The sequence below is a fragment of the Pantherophis guttatus genome, chromosome 15 (assembly GCF_059756535.1).
Source record: "Pantherophis guttatus breed Tessera chromosome 15, ASM5975653v1, whole genome shotgun sequence".
NCBI lineage: Eukaryota > Metazoa > Chordata > Lepidosauria > Squamata > Colubridae > Pantherophis > Pantherophis guttatus.
Genome location: NC_142077.1, coordinates 17,442,705 through 17,461,518, shown reverse-complemented (window position 1 = coordinate 17,461,518; position 18,814 = coordinate 17,442,705). Strand labels below are relative to the sequence as shown.

General features: G+C 44.9%; 2 long non-coding RNA genes across 2 annotated transcripts; both read right to left on the bottom strand.

The window, feature by feature from the left end:
* Positions 1–3,933: 3,933 nt before the first annotated feature.
* Positions 3,934–8,402, bottom strand: LOC117658923 (uncharacterized). Its single transcript, XR_015730025.1, has 4 exons — positions 8,137–8,402; positions 7,715–7,831; positions 7,229–7,286; positions 3,934–6,520 (listed from the first exon to the last, which is right to left on the bottom strand). It is a non-coding gene; the product is annotated as an uncharacterized LOC117658923 (long non-coding RNA).
* A 2,959-nt stretch (positions 8,403–11,361) lies between these two features.
* LOC148112020 (uncharacterized) lies at positions 11,362–18,028 on the bottom strand. Its single transcript, XR_015730024.1, has 2 exons — positions 13,163–18,028; positions 11,362–11,666 (listed from the first exon to the last, which is right to left on the bottom strand). It is a non-coding gene; the product is annotated as an uncharacterized LOC148112020 (long non-coding RNA).
* Between the last annotated feature and the right edge of the window lie 786 nt (positions 18,029–18,814).

The window sequence follows — 18,814 nt, the reverse complement described above, 5'->3', positions numbered from 1 at the left end:
CACTCTAGGGGTTTCACAGGTAGAATTCCTGGGGTTTCTTATTGACGCACAAGGGATTCACCCCACCCCGTCCAAGATAGCGGCCATTAAGCATGCACCCACCCCGACCAACAAATCTGAGTTACAGGCGTTCTTGGGGCTCCTTAATTTTTACGCGGTGTTTCTGCCCCATAAGGCATCCCTGGCCGAGCCTCTGCATCGGCTCCTAGATTCTAAAATGCCGTGGCATTGGAATAGGGCTGCTGCCACCTGGTTCCAAGCTGTCAAGGATGCCCTGACTTCTCGGGCTGTCCTCATCCAGTACGACGAGTGCCTTCCCCTGTCCTTGACATGTGACGCTTCTCCCTATGGCATGGGGGCCGTTCTAAGCCATATGTTTCCTAACGGCATGCAGGCCCCCATCGCATACTATTCCCGCACGTTATCTGCCCCTGAATGTAACTACAGTCAATTGGATCGGGAGGCTCTGGCTGTCGTAGCGGGAATCAAACGATTCCATGACTACCTCTATGGTCGTTTTTTCTCTGTCATCACAGACCACAAACCGCTCCTCGGTTTGCTGGCCAGCGACCGCCAGACTCTGCATATTTTGTCCCCCCGCATGTCTCGTTGGGTGGAATTTCTTTCCGCCTACTCCTACCGGCTACTCTATAAGCCAGGCTTGGCCATCAGGCACACGGATGGCCTTAGCCACTGCCCACTTCCTGGTCCTGTTCACGATCCTGCCCCTGCAGCCACTATTCTTTTGATGGAGGAGCTGCAGTCACCAATGTCCGCTTCGGACATTCGTGCCTCGTCCAACTCTGACCCTATCCTTTCGTGGGTCCTTGACCATGTTCGCAGGGGGTGGCCGAGGGGTCCTGTACCGCCCGACCTCCTGCCCTATCATCGTGGGAAGCAGCAGGAACTGTCCGTCCAGAAGGGTTGCCTCCTCTGGGGTAATAGGGTCATCGTTCCCCCCGCATTGCGGCACCAGGTCCTGACCTGTCTCCATGAAGCCCACCCCGGCATAGTGCGCATGAAGTCTCTGGCCCGCAGCTATGTGTGGTGGCCTCTGCTGGATAGTGTGATTGAGCGATGGGTGGCCAGGTGTACTACGTGCCAGCTGTCCAGGCCGGCTCCACCAGTGGCCCCTGTCCAAGAGTGGGAAGCCCCTAGAACCCCCTGGGCGTGGATCCATATGGACCTCGCTGGCCCATTTCTTGGCCGCGTTACTGGTGGTAGTCGATGCGTATTCTAAGTGGGTAGAGCTGGCCCTGATGTATTCCACTACTTCTGATGACGTAGTCAGGGTCCTTGAGAGGCTATTCACAACCCATGGGTTGCCTGATTTATTAGTAACTGATAATGGGCTCCAGTTCACTGCGGCACCCTTCCAGATGTTTTTGGCCAAGCTGGGCGTACGCCACACCACCACGGCTCCTTACCACCCGGCTGCGAATGGATTGGCGGAAGCTGGGCTGTGAGGTCAGCCAAGGAAGCTTTGAGCCGTTTGCCCCACTCCAATTGGCATCGCACCCTTAGCCAATATCTACACAACACCCTGCCCAGTTACCAAGATCAGTCCGGCTGAAATGCTCATGGGACAGAGACTCCGGACACCGCTAGACTGGCTGCACCCATCATACGCCCCTGATCCACTCCAAGACATCACCTCCAGGTTCCAGACATTTGCACCTGGGGACATTGTGTATGTTCAGAACTATGGGTCTAGTGTACAATGGTTACCGGGGTGTGTGCTCCAACTAACTGGACCGTACTCTTATAGGGTCCAACTCGATGACGGATGGGTGTGCCGGAGGCACATAAACCAACTTTGACAGCGGGTCGCCAGTGAGGCCAAGCCCAAACGGAACCATCTCCTCCCACCCGTAACGGCGTGATGACTCCTAAAACCTCACCAGTGACACTGGCCTCCGAGGACCTGATTATGCCCGAGTCGTTCTCGGTGGCACCCTTACCTGATCAAGCAGGCTCTTCTGCTTGCATGCTGGTTCCGATCACCGCTAGGGCGCAGACTCCTGTAGTCCCGGAGCACGACTTTCCAGCTCCGCCTCCAACTGCAGCCGCCCCAGAACTGAGAAGATCTGGGCGGAGCCGACATAGGCCGACGTATCTGGCGGACTACGCATGAGCCATTTGGTTGGGAAGGGGTGTTAAGTCCTCACAAGTACGACCTCCACCAAAGCCTCCCTTGTTGCTGCCCTGCTCTGATTGGGTTAGACACGAGCAGGCAGCTAGCGGGAAAAAGGCAACATTCCTATTGGGCCCCGCCGATCTGACAGCCTCTATTTAAGCAGCTGTCAGACGGCAACAAGTTGACACTTAGCAAACGTGCGCATACTGTTTGTTCGTTCATGAGTTCCTGTTAAATAAAGTATTGTGTTCGTCAGCCAAGCCTCTTCGTTTGTCTAGTTCTCCGAATAGAACAAGGCAGAATCACAAAACCTTCCCAGATATCCCAAGTGAGGCTCTCAAGCCCAAAACCTCCCTGGACCAGGAATGGCTGGCAGGAACTTCCAGGAGAGCCTCCTTGGCTCTTTCTCTCCGGCTGTAACCACTGAGCCCACCGGCTCCTTCTTGGGGGACAGAACAGCCTCCTCCGAACCTCCGTCTTTGGCATCTGCTAATGGCATAGCTGTGGCTGAGGATGATGGGGACTGAAGTCCATGCATTTGGAAGGGGCGGATGGGAGTTTTCTCCATTCAGGCAGGAGAGAGATCCATAAAGAGGACTTGAAAAAAGCCTCATGAAAGCAGCAGCCTCCATTCTTCCAACGCCTGGCAGGAGAGAGAGAGAGAGAGAGAGAGAAGGGAACCCAGGGAGGGTCACAGCCACATTCTCCCTTTTTCAGTTTTATGGGATTCACACCCAGCCTTTCTGCTCTGGGGAGCAGCCCCAGTATCCTGAGCCATGGCCTCACTGGGAATTCTGGAAACCAGCATCCAAAGCCATCTCTGGGGCTCCAAGTGGGAGGAGGGGAATCAAAATCACCGGTGGATCCTCTGAAGAGACACGGAGAGATCTCTGGAAGTCTCCATGAAGGTTTCCAGTTTCACGGTTCCCATTGATTTTCAGGGTGATAATCAGGGCTTATTTTTTTCTTTAAAGGCCGGAAGTCCCTGGAGTAAAGAATGGATTGAGGAGGGGTCAGTCTGGGAGAAGAAGGAATGGATGAAGAGAAAGTCCGTCTCTTTTCTCCCCAAACAGCCGGAAAAAAGGACGAGGCCTTTAACTCTCCTGACTCTGTTCTCCTCCTACGTGTCTATTTGGGTGTGTTTGTCCTGAAGCCTCACACAGAGTCATTTTTCTTTCCCTTCTTTCATTTTCCTCCCCACAACCCGGGGAGCCTTAAGGCAATGAAAGCCCCTCAAAATCTTGGTGGGACTAACAGGAGAAAGGATAGAATCCCTCAGGGCTGGAAGGGGCCTTGGAGGTCTTCTAGTCCAACCCCCAACCTTTTCTTTAAAAATCTCCACTAATGGGGCTCCCATTAAGAATAGGTTTATTATCCTTGTTAAGAAAAGAATGTACTAGTCAATGATATTTTATTCTTTTTTTCTTCTCCAATCCCCAGAAAAAGGTGTCTGCAAGTGTCACCAGAGCAACCAACTGAGGACGTGGAGGCTGCCATCATCACGGTGGAACCCTACATACCGGAACCCATCAATCCCAACATCACCATCATTGATGAATGAAGGAGGATGTCAGACGTTCTACCTTGCACAACTATGTGATGGTTGGTAAGTGTTTGAACTAATTTGGTTGTCAGATTTTCTTTATTTTTCTGTTTTAAAGATATTCTGTTATTATTGTTGTTGTTATTTAATCCTTAATGCCTTTTGTTTTGCATTTCTTGCTTTGGAGTTTTGGGTGGGGGTGGTTGGACTATGGAAGCCAACAGGAAAGAAAACTAGGAGCCTTTAATATTAATTTGGTTGCTCAGTTTTTTTAATTGTTCTGTTTCTTGCTTACTATTTCATTATTATTAAAATATTCAGTCTGTGCTTCTTTTGCCCCAGGACAAGGAGCAGCCATGGCAGAGATGCCAACCATCGCATTGTTGACCAGGGCTGAATGTCTGACATTGTCTTTCATCAATTATGGTGATATGGGAATTATTGTTTTTTTCTTCAATCCCCAGAAAAAGGTGTTTGCAAGTGTCACCAGAGCAACCAACTGAGGACGTGGAGGCTGCCATCATCACTGTGGAACCGTACATACTGGAACCAATCAACCCCAACATCACCATCATTGATGAACGAAGGAGGATGTCAGACGTTCTACCTTGCACGACAATGTGATGGTTGGTAAGTGTTTGAACTAATTTGGTTGTCAAGTTTTTTTCCCATTATGATGATATTATTGTTATTTAATTCTTAAATGGATTCCATTCAAGAGGCAGAAAAACCCAGGTGACTGCAGTCAGTGGACAACTTGGAGGCGGCAAGAAGTGAGTGGACCAAGGACTTGTCCACAAGAAGAGTCCTAGCTGAAGGGAGAGGATTTGGGGTCTCTTGAGGTCACCTGGTGTCCTGGGTTGCTTTGCATTTCCTGCTTTGGGTTTTTGGGTGGGGATGGCTGGCCTTGGAAGCTAAAAAGAAAGAAGAGTGGGAGCCTGGAAATTTTAAATACTAATTTGGTTGCTAAGTTTTATTTATTTATTGCTTCTTGCTTATTTATTATTTTATTATTAAAATATTAAATTGGTGCTTGTTTTGCCCCATGATGAATAACTGCCATCAGTGAAATCCCAAAACAATTGGAGCCCCATTTGGACCCCATCAGCATTGACAACCTCACCATTAGTCAATTGCCAAAGGCCGCTTTCCTTGGAAGAGCTGACATCCAATCTGGCTGACGGTGTGAAGAACCACAATCCCCCCTGTGAGGCAGGACCTTGACGTGGTTGTGGGGCTTGTGTGCTCAGAGGAAGATGAGGGCTACACCTGAGGTTCAACCATACTGGACAGGACTCATGAGAGGAATCGGACAAAGAATGCCTCTCCCATAAACAATAGGGAAAAACACACATGACAGAAACCCAGGTGGGCTCTCCAGTTGCCCAGGTCAGGAAGGACCATGCCAGGGGTTCAAATTCCTGGACATCTGGTGGAAAATGACCTGCAGGACTCAGGACTGCTGGCTGAGCATCCAGGGGTGGCAGCTGCTGAACCACTGGAAGGAAAGTGTTTTTCCGACTCCCCCCAAGATGGCAGCCAGACTCAGCAGGGTTTTTTTCCCCTGTTCCTGGTTTCCTCACCTGAACTGGTTCTTTTCTCCCCTTTTATCTTTTTATGCACTTTTTAATCTAGTTTTATTTAGCTTTGGGGGCTTGTTTGTCTCTCCCCCCCCCATTTTTTGGAGGTTTTGAATGAAATAAAAAATTGATTTAAGAAAAAGAAATGATATGAGAAAAAGTACAAATGAAATCTTAATGAAAAATTCACATTGTAGCTGCCATTCGTTTGTTCTTATATAAAATAGGAGAGCTTGTTAAGTCCTCCTGCTAAAAATTATATATTTTTCTACTGGATTTTACTTATGCACTCTATTAGGAAATCATAGATATTGTTCTAAAAACTGGGTGGTATTTTTAAAACAACATCAAAGTAGCTTTGTCTAAGAGTCGGTATAAATGTTGCATCCTGAAAAAATCCTATTTCTTCAACTATCCCGCCTGTATTAATGACAATATAGAAGAATAGATGGAGAAGATGCTGCACAGGGAATGATCAGATAAGGGGGGAGGGGGGGCCCAGGTGCATAATTGGCAGAGAAAGAACCTCAGAAAGGACCCTCCCTCATTTTTCAGGCTTTCAAAAGCTTTGGTGGGAGATTTGTACTTTCAGACATGCAAGGTTCTCTTATGTGCCCTTCCAATAAAGTAGAGTTACATCATGTTTCTCATCTGGTGTACCTGGGAGAAGAAGCGGGGGGGCTTGATACCTAGTGTGCCAGGTGAGTCTGGCCAGAGCCGGATCTGGGAGGTCTGATGTGGCTGCTGCACACTTTTGAGGTGCTTCTGCTTGTTTTCTCTCATAGTCCGACTTTCTCAGTTGGCTGTAATGGCTTTTCTCCACATGGTAATTGTGGTCCATCTCAGCCAGTTCATGCTGTAGACTCTGGAGGAATTTCTTACCTTCTGGCGGAAGGTTCCTCACCTCTTCGAGGTCTTTCTCAGAGTCACCTTCTCTTGGTTGAGATGGACAATTGGCTAGTGACCTCATGCAGTTCTTTGTGGAGTTCTTCAATGTATTTCATCAAAGATGTGTTCTCTAGCTCTAACTGATGACATGATCTTCTGCAGGTTTTCTGCAGGTCTTCTGTTGTGGTCTTAAGTTAATCCACTTTCTCCTGGAGACAGCTGTGCTGATCTTTCATCCATTGATTTTCTTTCTGGAATTTCTGGGACTGAAAGTCAAAGGAGTCTCTCAGTTCATCAACCTGGAGGTTGGGACCATCAGTGGTCACTGAGAGATCGCCCAAGGAGATTGACCATTTCTTCCTTGTTGCTCACCTGTTTGAAAAATGGAGAGACACAGTCACATCCTCTCTCCGTTCAGGGGCAATTTTGCTAACCTGCCTTCTCCATTCTGACTTTTTCCTAAAGTTTTGGAGTCCATCATCTTCTGCTAGAATGAGATGCAGGAGGAGTGAAGACCCAATGGACAATCTGCAGAGAGGTCTCCTGTCAAAGGAACTTTAAGATATAATCTACCCAGATCAGTTCTCAGCCACAAAGCACCAGGTTCAAAATATCATATTTGAGGGCACATCAAGTGAAAACCAGCTCTCTGGAGACGTTCCTAATGCTGGGAAAGGTGGAAGGGAAGAGAAGACAATTTGGGGTAAGGTTAGTGGATTTGATTACTGTGTGGATGGGTGAACTTTAGGGAGACCTGAAAATCCAGACTGGGGACAGGTCATCCATCTACCTCTTTGGCCACTCAGAGTCCACACAGTTTCAATGCTGTCAATCAATGCAGACGAAGCTCCCTGGAGAAGTCGGTAATGCTGACATGGGTGAAGGAAAGAAAAGAAGGGAAGGATCACTAGTAAGCAGCTATAGTGGGGATGGGGGAAGGTTGGGAGACCCAAAGGACCAGGTTGGGGCAGATTTATACGGAGAAAATCATCTATGAGCTGCTAGGCATCAACATTCAACTTGACATAGAATTAATCCATCAATCAGTCAATCAATCAATCAGGCAGGCAGTTGACTTACAAGGTCCCTTTCAGCTGTAGGCTTCTATTGACTACTTCCTTTTCATTGTTACCTTAACCTACAAATAGGGAACAGATGAGGGTTAATGCAATCAAATGACAATAGCCTAAAGCAGTCATTAAATTACACTACAACAATTTTGTGTAAAAACCACAGTCTTGGCCCCTTTAACACATGGATGGTCTTCAACTCCCAGAATTCTGCATGCTGGCTGGCTGGAGAATTCTGGGAGTTGAAGTCTCCCCCCCATACCTTAAAGGGGCCTAGTTCAGGAAACACCAACAGAATCCCTCAATACTGATCTCTCTTCAAACTCTCCTGACTTCCCATTTGATTCCGAGTCCAGCTCAAGGCATGTCGTTGCTCAAAACCCTCCAAAGGAGTTGGCTCTCCATCAATTTGGCCGTCTTTGTATTGCTATGATTTCTGATAACAGGAAAAGGTGATGACCATTGGAATTAAGTCAACCCCCCCCTAAGTACTTACGAGTCTCATCTTAGCCACGAAAGCCAGATGGGTGACCTGGAGCCAGTCCCTCTCTCAGCCTTCACAAGGTTGGTCTTGTGGGAATGAAGGAATCTTAGATAGGTTCACTGCCTTGAGCTATTTAGAGAAATCATAAAGGCGGTATAAAGACCTAAGTAATAAAAAATGAAAATAAATGAATACTTCAGTTGCCAAGCCAAGTGTGTTTGGGAAATAACTACTATCTGGCCAACGGAATCACAGTTTAGGTTAATTTCCCCAAATCATTAAGCAGGTCAACCTTTCGCTTTGGGGTCACAATCTTCATCCAACTGGGACAGCCTGAAGCCAATTTTTGGGCCTTAAACCTTGCAGATTTTTCCTAGTGTACTTCACCGCCAGCCACCCAGCCCCAGCCCCAGCCCCTTTCTGGAGACAAGGACCTTCGAGATGGTGGATGAGGAGTTTGGTGACAGGTATGGAAGCTGCAGACATGGCAGGTATCAACACGTCTGTCGAGTTTGGTTGAACCCCATTTCACTCATCTCTCCCCCCCCTTAATTCTGCCTTAAATGGGAGGGTCTCTCCCTCCTGAGGAGCCCAGGCGAGGGAGGCCCTGCGATGCCCCCCCAGTGCTGCCATCCAATCCAGCCACTTTCCAGGGATGCTGAGCAGAGCCTCCATGATGTGGTCCAGACTCTCCAAGGATGCTGGTGGTTGCCATGGTGAGCTCCAGCCAATGAGCTCAGGAGGAGCCTCTGATGTCACAAGCCAAGGCTCTAATTGGCCCGGACCTGAGATTTGAAAAATAACCCCCAACTGTCTGCCTTCACCTGGGGGGCGGGGCTTATCCATGGATGAACCGACTCTGAAGGGGCTTCAAGCCCCGAATTCCCTTCAGCCACAGCGGCTCCTTCTGAGGGGGGAACCGTTGGTCGCCTGGAGAGGTCGGGGGAGCTCCAGATTCTGCCCCTTCTCTGGGGATGGAGCCCAGATTGAAATGTCGCCCCTTGGATCTGGAATGAAAGCTCCAGAGAGTCCAGGTTTTCCTCTCCAGGCCCAGATGATGAAGGGGAGCTGAGAGGGAAACACCACAAAAGATTAAATATTATTCGTATCCAAAAGGCCTTGTGAAAATGTACCTAAAGGAACACAGGGGTCTTTGCCAGCTTTAGGTGTCCTCCTCACTGCCTGCAGAGGCCAAGTATGGCTTAAAAGGCCAGAGTATAGGCTTCCCCCCTACAGGCAGTGAGAGGGACCACTAAATCATGGACGGACCCCGTGGAGGAAGGACCCTGAATGCTGACTGGAATTCTGGGAGTTGAAGTCCACACCTCTTCAGGTTGCTAAGGCTGAGAAAGATGTTCTAGTAAACACTTCACTGGGCAGTTGGACAGATGACCTCTGAGGTCTCTTTCGACTCCATTTGTCCATTATTCTAACTCCTCCCCTCTTTACGGAGGGCAAAAGAATCCTCTCCAAAAAGGGACTTGGGCAACAAAATGGAGGATGCAGGGTCTTTTCCAGCTTTAGCTGTCCCTCTCAGTGCCTGCGGAGGCCAGGTGTGGCTTAAAGGCCAGAGTATAGACTGCCCCCTACAGGCAGTGAGAGGGACAGCTAAAGCGCAGCCTCCTCCATTTTGTGGCGGGAACCTCTAGTAGAAAGAGGGAAAGGAGGAAACTGGATGTAGCTAGAATTCTCTTTGTGGCTTTTTTCATCCCTTTTCAAACTCTGTTCTGTGTGTGGAACTTAATCTCTTCTTTTGGCTGCTTGAATAAAGCCCATCTTGGTTTAAGCCCCGGAGTTTCCTCAGGGCCTCCCTGTCTCCCCCTCAGGCCGGCTGAGCCCCTGAGTCCCAAGGCCAGAGCTTCTCCCCTCAGATCCCATCCTGGCTCCCCAGAATTAGAATATTATGAATTACCCCCATTGAAGCAAATAGCGCTGCTGTTTTCAGATGCACAAAAGGTGTTTGATAACGTGAATTATGGCAATTTATGATAAAACAGTTGAAAATGATGGATTTTGGAGACAGATTCATAAATAGGATCCAAACTATGTATAGAGAGACCAAGCGGGCAAAGGTGAAATGACAAAGAAAATAGATATCAGAAAAGGAACAAGACAAGGATCCCCTTTATCTCCATTATTATTTATATTGACATTAGAGGTTTTAAATAGAAAAGTGAGACAGGAAAAGGAAATAAAAGGAATGAAAATAAAAAAAGAATATAAATTACAAGCATTTGCAGATGATTTGGTGTTTATCATGGAAGCTCCAATAGAGACAGCGCCAAAACTATTAGAGCAAATAGAAGAATATGGGAAAGTAGCAGGACTGAAAATCAACAAAGATAAGACAAAAATATTAGTTAAATATATGAGAGAAAATCAAAAGAAGGAGATGACAGAGACACTGGACATCCAAATTGTGAAGAAAGTGAAATATTTGGGTATCCATCTGACATCAAGATGTGCAACGCTCAAGGAAGACAATTATTATAAACTGAAAAAACAAATCAAAACAGACCTGGAGAAATGGAGAATCTTGCAATTACCACTAATGGGTAGAATAGCATTAATAAAAATGAATGTATTACCAAAAATATTATTTTTCTTTCAAACTATACCAATAAAACTGGAGAAAAAAATACTTTGAAGAGCTGAAGAAAATAAGGTGGAAATATGTGTGGCAAGGAAAGAGCAAGAATTAACATTAAAATGCTACAAGATGCAAGAACTAGAGGTTGCTTGGCTTGGTGGACGTGGCAGAGGAAGGTTACTGCAAAATCCCCATTTCCTCCTGATCAGCTGGGACTCTGGAGGCAGAGAATAGATGGGGGTGGGGCCAGTCAGAGGTGCAATTTACTGGTTCCCCAAACTACACAAAATTTCCGCTACTGGTTCTCCAGAACTGGTCAGAACCTGCTGAAATCCACCTCTGTTCCAGTCCTGCCTTAGTACTTTTTGATTGGGGTGTGAAACTTGGAAAAATGTTCTGAGATTGATGTGGGATATCAGAATTGGGGATTCCTAGAGTGTGAGATGGCCAAGTGTCCAATATTGTGTGGTTTGATGGAGGAAAGTGAAATTGTGGGAAAAGACCAGTTCCATGTTGGGCAAAGCCATAAGTCTCTCTGCCTTCTTCTGCTTGTGAGAGAACCAGAGGAATTTGTGTGGTCACTGTGAATCTTAGACTGATCTTGGTCGGATCCATCAGAGCTTTTCTTATCTCCTTAGAATGGAATTTGCAAAGTGATCCTGTTTGCAATTAGGAGCCATTATAAGACATAAAAATTGATTCCCAATTGATCAGCAATCTGTGTGGTTGGAGAGCAGAACAGCTTCCATGGGTGCCTCTCCCTAGAAACCTGAAAGTGCCCCCCCCTCTTATTCACCCCCTTCTTGGACCTGGATGAATATTATTCAGCATTGAAGGTTTGTGACCTGGTCAGTGATGTGGCTGCCTTTAGACAGGATCCCCTCAACCTCCTCCTGGGGAGAGTCTCAAGGTCCCCTTTCTCTGGACATTTGGCCCAGCCCTTCACAGACAAGAAATGCTTTACGTACAAATTGTAAAGTGGAAAACTAAACAGCCTGAAAACTGCTATATTATTTCTCTGGTTGATGAAAGAAAAAATATACAGTGGAAATTTCTTTACACACTTTAATTGTTTTATTTCCTTTATTTTTTTATTTTGGTGTAAAGTACCAAACAACAAATAAAAACAACCCCAAACTGAAATCCCAGACAGTTCTTCTGCTGAATTCTTTCTGCAAAGGAGGTTTTTATGAGGAAATCAAGAAAGAATTATATAAGAGAGATGAAGATTTCCCTCTTCAGCTGAGAGCCAGTCAAACATGGCATTTCACATCATTCTGGCATTTTCACGGAGAGGATCAGGCAACCAGGCTGGTTCCCACAGCTTCTTCCTGACCTCTTTTCCTGCTCACTCTCTCTCTCACACACTTTTAGCTGTAGGAAGAAGTGTCTGAATTATTTTTTATAAAGTGTCACATTCAGTAGCTGTTGCTGAACACCAAATTTCTCTGAATGACTTCTGCACAGTTCTCTTTAGCAAAATTTATTGAGCTAAGAAGATACAAGAATTAGAGTTATTTCTCATTTGGAAACATGTAGATATTATTATTATTTGACTCCTGAATACTATTTAAGAGGAAATAATTAATGTGTACTTTCAAATGAAAGAACATTTTACAATCCCTTTAAATATTAGGGTGTTACGTCTCATGCTTTTACATTTGTTCTGGCTGTGAGCTGCTCCTTTGTGTTGAGGTCTGGCCTCAGAAGGATAATGTAGCACTTGGGGATGAAGATGCAGACCAGCAGACCAGCACTGGAGGCCAGGATGGAGAAGACCTGCACAGCCACCATGTATTTCCCTTTGGTGCTCAGGTAGGTGGGCACAAAAGTCACCCAGACACTGCAGAAGACCAGCATGCTGAAGGTGATCAGCTTGGCTTCGTTGAAGGCCCCAGGCAGGTTCCTGGCCAGGAAAGCCACCGTGAAGCAGATGGCAGCCAGGAAGCCCATGTAGCTGAGGGTGACGTAGAACATGACAACGGCCCCTTCGTTGCATTGCAGGATGATCTCTCCAGGCTGGGAGTGGAGGTCAGAGTCAGGGAAGGGGGGAGAAACTCCCAGCCAGGTGGAGGAGATGATAATTTGGACTGCAGAACAAGAGAAGATGATGGAGTTGGCCAAGCTCTTCCCCAACCATCTCTTCACTCGGTTTCCTGGTTTTGTGGCCAGGAAGGCCAGCACCACCATGATGGTTTTGGCCAAGAGAGAAGAAACGGCAACTGAGAAGATGATGCTGAAGACCGTTTGTCGGAGAAGGCAGGTGGCTTTCCTTGGTTGATCAATGAAGAGAGAAGGAGACAAGAAGCAAAGCAGGAGGGAGACCAGGAGGATGTAGGAGAGGTCCCGGTTGTTGGCTTTGACAAGGGGAGTTTCTAAATACTTAATGAAGATGATTAAAACAAGACCTGTGGTTAGGAAGAAGAGAAGGGCAAGAGAGACCAGGATGATGCCCAGATATTCTTCATAAGACAGGAAGGTTACAACTTTGGGGATACATTGGACTCTGTCCACATTTGGATATTTATCATCGGGGCACTTGGTGCATTTTTCAGTATCTGAGAAAAGGAAAAAGCAATATTTCAATATTTCAATATTCTGTCCTTTACATTTCAAGAAGTCCTTTTTTTTTTTGGACTTATTCCAGCAATATTTTTCAAGATGTGTTCTTTAACTATTCCACAGAAAATAATGATAATATACTTTTCTAATATATTTATAGCTAACTATATGAAATTGGAGGATTAGTGCATTTTACATAAACACAAAAAAGAGTTGAACTTCAAGGCATGTTTTAATTTGCACTTTCATCAAAGTGCTGTGGATAAATCCATTTCCACCAGGCCTTCCTTTCCTCCAGTGTCACCCACCTTCCTGAGTGGAGAAGGTCCCCTCCGGACAAGGAACGCAGTCATAGCAGCAAACTGGCTCTCCTTCTCGAGCCCTCTTGACAAATCCAGGATGACAACTTTCCACACATTTGGACTGAGGCAGGGACTGAGCAGAAAAACAAGGAATGCCAAAGAAAATGTGTTAGGACTCTCCATCCATGGAAAATGGGGAGAGAAATGGACATTAGACAAGTAGCCTCTATGCTTCACTGAGGTAAATATGAAATCTCTGACTCCTTCCAAACAGATCTAGGAGATGTGACCCTGGAAGGTTCTTCCCTTAGTTCCTTCCTTTTGCTTCTGGCACAACACGTTGGAATAATAAAGGACTTTTCGACTTAATAAATTCTGGAAGGATGGAATTGAGAAAAGATTTAAGCATTGTGACAAATGTAAAGGTTCCTCCTCATGACTGTATTAAAATGCATTCCTCCACTCTTCATCTATCTATCCATGGTGATGATGATCATATTAAATTTTTAAATACAGTCATTGTCAAAGATTTATTAAATTATTTTATTTAATAAAGATTTATTTAAGTAGAGTAAAATGTTATTAAAAAGGAAACTTCTGACCAGTAGGGTCTGGAAAGGTTTCTTCTGGACTACAGAAAGCCTTGCAAAGCTGGTCCCCTTTGACACTAGTTCAAAACAGTCTCCCCGTTAAGAGACAAAGCAAAAATTCCTCATAAATTATAGCTGATGATGTTACCTAGTTGGGTAATGAAATGCCTGGAAGAAAACAAGCAAGCTCAGAGAGCACCAAGGAGCCCTCATGTCAGTCCTGAGCTACCAATATTCTCCTTTATTAAGACTGAAGGTTTCTGCATAGTTTCTAGAACTGTAGTGAGATTGAGGGGAGATCATGAGAAGGTTCCCTGAAAAAGACTGAGTCGCCAATCTTTGGCTGCAACAGAGGGGACATGAGTGTGAGTCCTGGATCAGAAGGAGATATTTCTAAGGTCCATCTAGTTAGCCAAGAAAAAGTCCTTTGTGTTGAAGAACTTCAATTAGGAGACTCCAACTGGCATGGAAAGACAGACCCACATTTAATAGTAGTTGAATTTGGAGACTCCTTTTCAAGCAGAGGGACTGAAGATAGCTAACACTCAAGATCAACAAGGCCATTCATTTTCAGATGAAGAGCCCTCTTAATTAGCAAAGGCCAAATCTAAGTAGCATTTCCTGTCACAATCTGTCTCCTTACTTCTGATATCGGGAAGACCTTTTCTTTGAACTAAAGTTGTGTTTCAGGTTTCTGGGACAAGGGATTCTCTCACTGGTCACTCTCATTTTATGTGACCTGAAAGTCTTGGACCTCCTTCCTAGGGGCAGAAGATCAATTGCTCCCCCCAGTTGGGTGAAAGACAGATAGGGCTAACTTTGACCAGGTCTGGACTACTTAAAAACATCACAGACCATGGACCTGCCCTTTCAGGGAACCATTTCCCAACCTCCTTTCCCTAAGGAGGACAAGAGGAAGCTTCTCTCCCAATGGAACCCCCAGGAGCTCCATCCAGCCATGATCCAATTTCATCTCATTCAGTCCAAACCTCAATTCAGGGTCTCTTCAACAGAATCCCCTTCAGCTTTGCTCTTTCAGGACAAGGAACAAGCAGACCTGAGGCTCTTAACAACACAACCTCCAGCACTTGAGGGTTTCTCATCCCAGGTTGGACATAGCTGAACCAGCTACAAAGAGTCTTCAGTATTACAGCAGCTGAAGAACAGCTTGGTCGATAGTGCTGAAGGCTCCCAAGTGGTCTATAGAAAGAAAACTATAAGGTTTCTACTCCCCATGTTCAATTCTCAATGAAGGTCATGGACCCTGGAAACTAGGCTTAGTCCATATGAAATGGGTCCCAAATCTTTGGAAAAAAGAGGAATCACACCAAAATTTCTCCCACCTGGTTGAGGAACTTTAGCTGTGAAAGAGCATTCTGGTTGATAGTAAGTCTCTGTCTTTCCAAAGTCCCCATTCGAAGTTTGATGGGATTCTCCATGGGGCGAATTAAATGGCTCAGGATTGCCAGATCTGCTGCTACATCTCCATTTTGATCCAAGTAGAGTTTTATAATGGAAATATTGCAATACTCATTCTTCTGCAGGAAAGGATGGAACTAGAAGGGGAACATCCAGGAAGTTTAACATCTGAAAGCTTTTTTAAAAAAAATCCCCTTTAGCATTTACACATTTGAATCTTTTTTCTACAGCTGCCTAACATCAAAATATACATTTAGAAAAATAGGCGTTACTACCTTCATAAATAAAACAAATGTTCAGCAAATTGCTCAACCCTATATTGGCAAAATATATATTAACAAAAAATAATTGATGCAATTGGTAAATTATAGGGGACATTCTAAAGCAGATGATAAATGAATCATAGGGAAAAAATTATTTATAAACGCCTGGAAAACATCAGGTTGATTATGAAAAATGGTTCATTTAGTGACCATTTCAAAGTCATTTCAGATCTCTTCCATGTTGCTCCAGAGGGAGGTGGGGGAAATGGGGCAATGAGCTCAGTCAGAAGGGAGGAGATTCTGGCTGAAGGAGAGGAAAAAGACCCTGAAAAGAGGAGCCATTTCAGAGCTGAGCCCTCAAAGCAGAGAAGTTCAGCCTCCCCTTCACTGAGGAGGCAAAGACTGAGCAGCCGTCAGTCAGAGAAGCTTTGACTGGAACTCCTGCAGAGAGGAGGGGTTGGGCTAGATGGTCTCAAAGTGTCCTTCAAAGTTATAAAGGTAAAATTCAACTATGCTAATCACAAACCCATAAAGAGATGAGTGTATTTAAAAATGCATACATCCTTTTAAAATTCAGGGGCCTGGTGGCTCAGCAGACTAAAAGCATTGTGATTAACACCACCTGCCTGCAATTACTGTAAGTTCGAATCTCACCAGGCTCAAGGTTGACTCAGCCTTCCATCCTTTCTAAGGTAGATAAAATGAGGACCCAGTTGTGGGGGAAATAAGCTGACTTTGTATAAATATACAAAAGTATGAAGGCTATTGCTTAACGCATTGTAAGCCACCCTGAGTCTCCGGAGAAGGGCGGCATATAAATCAAATTAAAAAAAAAAATTAACTGCGTTTAAAACCAAAATCTATCTGTGGTGGGGCCTGGTGCTTAGAAGATGATATCTCCAGCAATCAGATTGGCCCAACCGTTGATCTTCTGAAGCCCAATGTGGTTGAGAAGGTTCCCCTCCTTCTCCTTTGGGTTCCTTCTCTGAAGGACCTAAGATTGATGGATCCATATTGTTAGAAATAGGAAACCAGCAATAAAGCAAGGAAGGCAATCTGGTACCCAAAAGGAGCAAAAGTTTATCAAAGCATCTGCAATTAGCACAGCCCCCCAAATCCCCCCCCCCCAAGGCTGTGTGTTCTCCCCACTTCTCTTCTCTCCGTATACCAATGACTGCATCTCTAAGGATCCATCTGTTAAACTACTGAAGTTCTCAGATGGCACAACAGTGATCGGCCTCATTCGAGACTATGATGAATCCGCATACAGACGGGAGGTTGAACAACTAGCCTCGTGGTGCGACCGGAACAATCTGGAACTGAACACATTCAAAATGTAGAAATGGTGGTGGACTTTAGGAGAAATCCTCCCATACTTCCACCTCTCACAATACTAGACAACACAGAATCAACAGTAGAGACCTTCAAAATTCTAGATTCAACCATATCACAATACTTAATTATAGTCATAGGGTTATAATTATAGTCATTCAGTGTTGTACCTTATGATTCTTGATGAACGTATCTTTTCCTTTTATGTACACTGAGAGCCTATGCACCAAAGACAAATTCCTTGCGTGTCCAATCACACTTGGCCAATAAAAAAATTCTATTCTATTCAAATCCACCAGGTGGACCCAGATCAAAGCATGCAAGAGGTTTTATGCCCTTCCTCCCATCACTCAACACTGTCCTGCTTCCCCATTGGCTGAAGGACTAGCAAGCTCTCGGCCTATCCGGAGCTCCTTTTCAACTCCTGGCCTTATTTTCCCCAGCAACCCCCTGTCTCCATGGCCTGGTGTGATTGTGCACCACTAACTTTCCATTGCTCTTTTGCATAAATTGGTTATTTTTGAAATGTGTCCATTAAGCTCTTTCTCAGAAATCCCTCCCCCCCTTTTCTTTCTAGACTTTTCTGAACCACTTTGTTCACTCTAAGAACAATACCACTTTAACTAGTTTTTCAAAAAGTTCCTTGACTTTCTAGTCCCTTATTTTCTTTATTTATTACGCAGAAGTGGAAGCTGTAATGAAACATTATTTTAGAAGCAATTTTCTTCATATCTGACAATATCGGGACCCCCATACCTGCCACGGCTGCAGCCTTGGAGCCCCCAACCTCCCTTCGCCCTCCTTCCTTCCCCTCCTCCATCTGGAGGAATAGGCAGAGTTCAAGGCCTGGACGAGAGTCTGAATGAGACTGTAGAAAAGGTAACGATTTAGGATCTTTCTTCTGTTCTTTTTCTCCTGGGTCTCCAGTGCGGCTTTCTGGGTGCATCTTCTGCGGCCTTTGACAGAAAAGAAGTTCTTTGAAAGAGAACAGCGGAAATAAAGATCTTGAAACTTTCTTTCCACAAAGAAATTGTATTCAAAGGCTTCATCCATTGGCCTTTTTTTTAACAGATAAGCAAAGTTCCAAATACTATGGATGTATTTGTGAAGTCTGTGCTTTTCCAATGTTAATGTTCCCAAAGCTGTACAGATCCAGACTTTCCCTTCAATGGGTCCTGGCAAATGCATAAGTGTTAAATGGAAAGGAAGGATTCTCACCCAAATGGACACATATTCTAGGAAGTGAACAAAGACATTGACTTGTCTCCACTTAGAGAGGGAATCCCTGAGGGATGCTGTATATCCAGTTGTTGAGAACAGTTGTGATATAACCACACAAATTCCATTCCTGACAAGCACAGGGGGAAAAATCCTCATGAAATTCTCTCCCTTCTCTGTGTCTGAAGCAAAGAGGCCAATCAGGGTCCATCTGAAGTGGAGGAGCACTTGGACAATTGCTGGGTAGTGGAATCCTTCTTTGGGCTCCATCTGATGGAAAAAGGGAAATTTCCTTTTATCACTCAGAGCCTCTGAAACAAGGTTATTACTAATCTGAAAAAAACAATGAAGAAAGCTGTGTTATATTGGGGGTCAGATAAAGTCCAAAACTTTATTTTTTTAATAAATTCAACTTGGTATTGATGAACAAATTAAATAGATTATTGTTGATTAGCAATTATGCCATATCAAGAAACAAAATATTAAGCACAGTGTTAACAACACTGTATATAAAAATGGAGCCCAAGAAACAAATTAAATAAAAAAGAATAAGAATAAAAAAACATATTTCTGTATCACAATTTATTGCAATCAGACCCACATGTCTACGGAGATTCTCAGTCGTCCAGGTTCTTCAGCTCTGGATGAGAAGCAAAAGGTCTTCAAAGAAAAACCAGAAAGTCCAGTTGCCTCTTGAAAAAAGCACCTTTGGGACAATCAGATCCAGATGTGCAGGTGTCAAGTGAGCGTTTCCTTCCAATAAAGGGCCCTATTATATCTTTAATTCTGACTGAACAGCAAATGTTTTGCTTTAACACAAGTTTCCCAATAGGTTG